Below are 6,764 nucleotides of genomic sequence, written 5' to 3'. Positions count from 1 at the left end.
TCTGTGTCTCTCTCCCACTGTGTATGTCTCCCTCAGTGTGTGTGTCTCTCTGCATGTGTGTGTCTGTCTCTCTCTCTCAGTTTGTGTGGAGAACTCTCATTGTGTGTGTGTCTCTTTGGTGTGTGTTTCTGTGTATGTGTGGCTCTGTGTGACTCCCAGAGTGTCTCTGTGTGTGTTTCTCCCATGTGTCTCTCAATGTGTGTGTGTCTGTCTCACTGTGCGTCTGCCTCAGTGTTGCGTGTCTGTTTTTAGGGATTGTGTGAGTGTCTCAGTGTGTCTGTCTCTCAGGGTGTTTGTGTCTCTCAGGGTGTGTGAGTCTCTCTCTCAGTATGTCTATGTCTCTAAGCCTGTGTGTGGGTTTCACCGTGTGTGTCTCCCAATGTTTGTGCCTCTCACTCAGTGTGTATGTCTCTCCCAGTGTGTGTGTCTCTCAGTGCCTATTTCTCCTCCTCTGTGTGGATGTCTGTCTCATTGTGTGTGTCTCTCTCTGTGTGTCTCTCTCAGTGAGTGTGTCTCCTTCAGTGTGAATGTTTCTGATATGTAGCGTGTGTGTGTCTCTCTCTCTGGATGTGTATGTGTCTCAGTGTCTGTGTGTCTCAGTGTGTGTCTCTCAGTGGCTGTGTTTCTGTGTGCCTCTCCATGTATGTGTGTCTCAGTCTGTGTTTTAGTCTCTCTTTGTGTGTATGCCTCTGTCTGTTTCTCTCTCTCTGTGTGGATGTCTCTCTCTCACTCCATGTGAGTGTGTATCTCACTCTGCATGTGTTTCTCTAAGTGTGGGTGTGCCTCTGTCCACGTAGGTGACACTCTCAATTTTTGTGTCTCCGTGTGTGTGTCTCAGAATGTGTGACTCTCCGAGTGTTTTTGTCTCAATTTCAGGTTGTGTGTCTCTCTCAGTGTGTGTGACGCGTTCAGTGTGAGGGTTTCTGGTTCTTAGCGTGTGTGTCTCTCAGTGTTTATGTTTCTCGGTGTGTGTGTCTCCCTGTGAATGTGCGTGTCTCTCTCTTGTGTATGACTCTCAGCGTGTTTGCGTCTCTCTCTCAGTGTGTGTGACTCTCAGTGTGTGTGCCTTGCTCTTTGAGTGTGTGTGTCTCTGAGGGTGCCTGTGTGTGTCTCTCTCAGTGTGTGTTTCTGGTTCTTAGTGTGTGTGTTAACCTCTGTATGTGTATGTGTCTCAGTGTGTGTGTCTCTATGTGTCTCTGCATTGCCTCTACGTGTATGTATCTCTCAGTCAGTGTTTTGGTCTCTGTTTGTGTGTGTGACTCTTTCTGTGTTTCTCTCTCTCTCTGCGGATGGCTCGTTCTCTGTGTGTGTGTGTGTGTATCTGTGTGTGTGTGTCTCTGTCAACATGTATGTCACTTGCAATTTGTGTGTCTCCATGTGTGTGTTTCAGAATGTGTGACTCTCTGGCTGTTTGTGTCTCTCTCTCAGGTTGTGTGTCTCTCTCAGTGTGTGTGACTCCTTCAGTGTGAGTGTTTCTGTTTCTTACCCTGTTTGTGTGTGTCTCTGTGGGTGTGTATGTCTCTCAGTGTGTGTGTCTCACTGTGAATGTGTACGTCTCTCTGCTGTGTGTGTCTCTCAGGGCGTTTGTGTCTCCTTCTCAGTGTGTGTGACTCTCTCATTCTGTGTGTCTTGCTCTCTGAGTGTGTGTGTCTCTGTGGGCCCCTGTGAGTGTGGCTCTCTCAGTGTGTGTCTGTTTCTCAGAGTGTATGTGTCTCTGTGTGTGCGTGTCTCTCTCTGTATCTGTATGTGTTTCAGTGTGAGTCTCTGAGTGTGCATGTCTCTCTTGTCTCTCTCTGTTTGCAGACTCTCTCTCAGTGGTGAAATTTTTCTCTGTGAGTGTATTTCTCTGTCGCTGTGCTTGTCCCCCTATCTCTCAGTGTGTGCGTGTGTCTCTCTCTGTATGTTTATGTCCCTAAGTGTGTGTGTTCGTCTCAGTGTGTGTGTGTCTCACAATATCTGTGTCTCTCTCCCACTGTGTATGTCTCCCTCAGTGTGTGTGTCTCTCAGCATGTGTGTGTCTGTCTCTCTCTCTCAGTTTGTGTGGAGAACTCTCATTGTGTGTGTGTCTTTATGGTGTGTGTTTCTGTGTATGTGTGGCTCTGTGTGACTCCCAGAGTGTCTCTGTGTGTGTTTCTCCAATGAGTCTCTCAATGTGTGTGTGTCTGTCTCACTGTGCGTCTGCCTCAGTGTTGCGTGTCTGTTTTTAGGGATTGTGTGAGTGTCTCAGTGTGTCTGTCTCTCAGGGTGTTTGTGTCTCTCAGGGTGTGTGAGTCTCTCTCTCAGTATGTCTATGTCTCTAAGCCTGTGTGTGGGTTTCACCGTGTGTGTCTCCCAATATTTGTGCCTCTCACTCAGTGTGTATGTCTCTCCCAGTGTGTGTGTCTCTCAGTGCCTATTTCTCCTCCTCTGTGTGGATGTCTGTCTCATTGTGTGTGTCTCTCTCTCTGTGTCTCTCTCAGTGAGTGTGTCCCCTTCAGTGTGAATGTTTCTGATATGTAGCGTGTGTGTGTCTCTCTCTCTGGATGTGTATGTGTCTCAGTGTCTGTGTGTCTCAGTGTGTGTCTCTCAGTGGGTGTGTTTCTGTGTGCCTCTCCATGTATGTGTGTCTCAGTCTGTGTTTTAGTCTCTCTTTGTGTGTATGCCTCTGTCTGTTTCTCTCTCTCTGTGTGGATGTCTCTCTCTCACTCCATGTGAGTGTGTATCTCACTCTGCATGTGTTTCTCTAAGTGTGGGTGTGCCTCTGTCCACGTAGGTGACACTCTCAATTTTTGTGTCTCAGAATGTGTGACTCTCCGAGTGTTTTTGTCTCAATTTCAGGTTGTGTGTCTCTCTCAGTGTGTGTGACGCGTTCAGTGTGAGGGTTTCTGGTTCTTAGCATGTGTGTCTCTCAGTGTGTATGTTTCTCAGTGTGTGTGTGTCTCCCTGTGAATGTGCGTGTCTCTCTCTTGTGTATGACTCTCAGCGTGTTTGCGTCTCTCTCTCAGTGTGTGTGACTCTCAGTGTGTGTGCCTTGCTCTTTGAGTGTGTGTGTCTCTGAGGGTGCCTGTGTGTGTCTCTCTCAGTGTGTGTTTCTGGTTCTTAGTGTGTGTGTTAACCTCTGTATGTGTATGTGTCTCAGTGTGTGTGTCTCTATGTGTCTCTGCATTGCCTCTACGTGTATGTATCTCTCAGTCAGTGTTTTGGTCTCTGTTTGTGTGTGTGACTCTTTCTGTGTTTCTCTCTCTCTCTGCGGATGGCTCGTTCTCTGTGTGTGTGTGTGTGTATCTGTGTGTGTGTGTCTCTGTCAACATGTATGTCACTTGCAATTTGTGTGTCTCCATGTGTGTGTTTCAGAATGTGTGACTCTCTGGCTGTTTGTGTCTCTCTCTCAGGTTGTGTGTCTCTCTCAGTGTGTGTGACTCCTTCAGTGTGAGTGTTTCTGTTTCTTACCCTGTTTGTGTGTGTCTCTGTGGGTGTGTATGTCTCTCAGTGTGTGTGTCTCACTGTGAATGTGTACGTCTCTCTGCTGTGTGTGTCTCTCAGGGCGTTTGTGTCTCCTTCTCAGTGTGTGTGACTCTCTCATTCTGTGTGTCTTGCTCTCTGAGTGTGTGTGTCTCTGTGGGCCCCTGTGAGTGTGGCTCTCTCAGTGTGTGTCTGTTTCTCAGTGTGTATGTGTCTCTGTGTGTGCGTGTCTCTCTCTGTATCTGTATGTGTTTCAGTGTGAGTCTCTGAGTGTGCATGTCTCTCTTGTCTCTCTCTGTTTGCAGACTCTCTCTCAGTGGTGAAATTTTTCTCTGTGAGTGTATTTCTCTGTCGCTGTGCTTGTCCCCCTATCTCTCAGTGTGTGCGTGTGTCTCTCTCTGTATGTTTATGTCCCTAAGTGTGTGTGTTCGTCTCAGTGTGTGTGTGTCTCACAATATCTGTGTCTCTCTCCCACTGTGTATGTCTCCCTCAGTGTGTGTGTCTCTCAGCATGTGTGTGTCTGTCTCTCTCTCTCAGTTTGTGTGGAGAACTCTCATTGTGTGTGTGTCTTTATGGTGTGTGTTTCTGTGTATGTGTGGCTCTGTGTGACTCCCAGAGTGTCTCTGTGTGTATTTCTCCCATGAGTCTCTCATTGTGTGTGTGTCTGTCTCACTGTGCGTCTGCCTCAGTGTTGCGTGTCTGTTTTTAGGGATTGTGTGAGTGTCTCAGTGTGTCTGTCTCTCAGGCTGTTTGTGTCTCTCAGGGTGTGAGTCTCTCTCTCAGTATGTCTATGTCTCTAAGCCTGTGTGTGGGTTTCACCGTGTGTGTCTCCCAATGTTTGTGCCTCTCACTCAGTGTGTATGTCTCTCCCAGTGTGTGTGTCTCTCAGTGCCTATTTCTCCTCCTCTGTGTGGATGTCTGTCTCATTGTGTGTGTCTCTCTCTCTGTGTCTCTCTCAGTGAGTGTGTCCCCTTCAGTGTGAATGTTTCTGATATGTAGCGTGTGTGTGTCTCTCTCTCTGGATGTGTATGTGTCTCAGTGTCTGTGTGTCTCAGTGTGTGTCTCTCAGTGGCTGTGTTTCTGTGTGCCTCTCCATGTATGTGTGTCTCAGTCTGTGTTTTAGTCTCTCTTTGTGTGTATGCCTCTGTCTGTTTCTCTCTCTCTGTGTGGATGTCTCTCTCTCACTCCATGTGAGTGTGTATCTCACTCTGCATGTGTTTCTCTAAGTGTGGGTGTGCCTCTGTCCACGTAGGTGACACTCTCAATTTTTGTGTCTCAGAATGTGTGACTCTCCGAGTGTTTTTGTCTCAATTTCAGGTTGTGTGTCTCTCTCAGTGTGTGTGACGCGTTCAGTGTGAGGGTTTCTGGTTCTTAGCATGTGTGTCTCTCAGTGTGTATGTTTCTCAGTGTGTGTGTGTCTCCCTGTGAATGTGCGTGTCTCTCTCTTGTGTATGACTCTCAGCGTGTTTGCGTCTCTCTCTCAGTGTGTGTGACTCTCAGTGTGTGTGCCTTGCTCTTTGAGTGTGTGTGTCTCTGCGGGTGCCTGTGTGTGTCTCTCTCAGTGTGTGTTTCTGGTTCTTAGTGTGTGTGTTAACCTCTGTATGTGTATGTGTCTCAGTGTGTGTGTCTCTATGTGTCTCTGCATTGCCTCTACGTGTATGTATCTCTCAGTCAGTGTTTTGGTCTCTGTTTGTGTGGTGTGACTCTTTCTGTGTTTCTCTCTCTCTCTGCGGATGGCTCGTTCTCTGTGTGTGTGTGTGTATCTGTGTGTGTGTGTCTCTGTCAACATGTATGTCACTTGCAATTTGTGTGTCTCCATGTGTGTGTTTCAGAATGTGTGACTCTCTGGCTGTTTGTGTCTCTCTCTCAGGTTGTGTGTCTCTCTCAGTGTGTGTGACTCCTTCAGTGTGAGTGTTTCTGTTTCTTACCCTGTTTGTGTGTGTCTCTGTGGGTGTGTATGTCTCTCAGTGTGTGTGTCTCACTGTGAATGTGTACGTCTCTCTGCTGTGTGTGTCTCTCAGGGCGTTTGTGTCTCCTTCTCAGTGTGTGTGGCTCTCTCATTCTGTGTGTCTTGCTCTCTGAGTGTGTGTGTCTCTGTGGGCCCCTGTGAGTGTGGCTCTCTCAGTGTGTGTCTGTTTCTCAGTGTGTATGTGTCTCTGTGTGTGCGTGTCTCTCTCTGTATCTGTATGTGTTTCAGTGTGAGTCTCTGAGTGTGCATGTCTCTCTTGTCTCTCTCTGTTTGCAGACTCTCTCACAGTGGTGAAATTTTTCTCTGTGAGTGTATTTCTCTGTCGCTGTGCTTGTCCCCCTATCTCTCAGTGTGTGCGTGTGTCTCTCTCTGTATGTTTATGTCCCTAAGTGTGTGTGTTCGTCTCAGTGTGTGTGTGTCTCACAATATCTGTGTCTCTCTCCCACTGTGTATGTCTCCCTCAGTGTGTGTGTCTCTCAGCATGTGTGTGTCTGTCTCTCTCTCTCAGTTTGTGTGGAGAACTCTCATTGTGTGTGTGTCTTTATGGTGTGTGTTTCTGTGTATGTGTGGCTCTGTGTGACTCCCAGAGTGTCTCTGTGTGTATTTCTCCCATGAGTCTCTCAATGTGTGTGTGTCTGTCTCACTGTGCGTCTGCCTCAGTGTTGCGTGTCTGTTTTTAGGGATTGTGTGAGTGTCTCAGTGTGTCTGTCTCTCAGGCTGTTTGTGTCTCTCAGGGTGTGAGTCTCTCTCTCAGTATGTCTATGTCTCTAAGCCTGTGTGTGGGTTTCACCGTGTGTGTCTCCCAATGTTTGTGCCTCTCACTCAGTGTGTATGTCTCTCCCAGTGTGTGTGTCTCTCAGTGCCTATTTCTCCTCCTCTGTGTGGATGTCTGTCTCATTGTGTGTGTCTCTCTCTCTGTGTCTCTCTCAGTGAGTGTGTCCCCTTCAGTGTGAATGTTTCTGATATGTAGCGTGTGTGTGTCTCTCTCTCTGGATGTGTATGTGTCTCAGTGTCTGTGTGTCTCAGTGTGTGTCTCTCAGTGGGTGTGTTTCTGTGTGCCTCTCCATGTATGTGTGTCTCAGTCTGTGTTTTAGTCTCTCTTTGTGTGTATGCCTCTGTCTGTTTCTCTCTCTCTGTGTGGATGTCTCTCTCTCACTCCATGTGAGTGTGTATCTCACTCTGCATGTGTTTCTCTAAGTGTGGGTGTGCCTCTGTCCACGTAGGTGACACTCTCAATTTTTGTGTCTCAGAATGTGTGACTCTCCGAGTGTTTTTGTCTCAATTTCAGGTTGTGTGTCTCTCTCAGTGTGTGTGACGCGTTCAGTGTGAGGGTTTCTGGTTCTTAGCATGTGTG

Source organism: Budorcas taxicolor, chromosome X (genome assembly GCF_023091745.1).
Source record: "Budorcas taxicolor isolate Tak-1 chromosome X, Takin1.1, whole genome shotgun sequence".
NCBI lineage: Eukaryota > Metazoa > Chordata > Mammalia > Artiodactyla > Bovidae > Budorcas > Budorcas taxicolor.
This window is presented reverse-complemented; position numbering follows the sequence as displayed.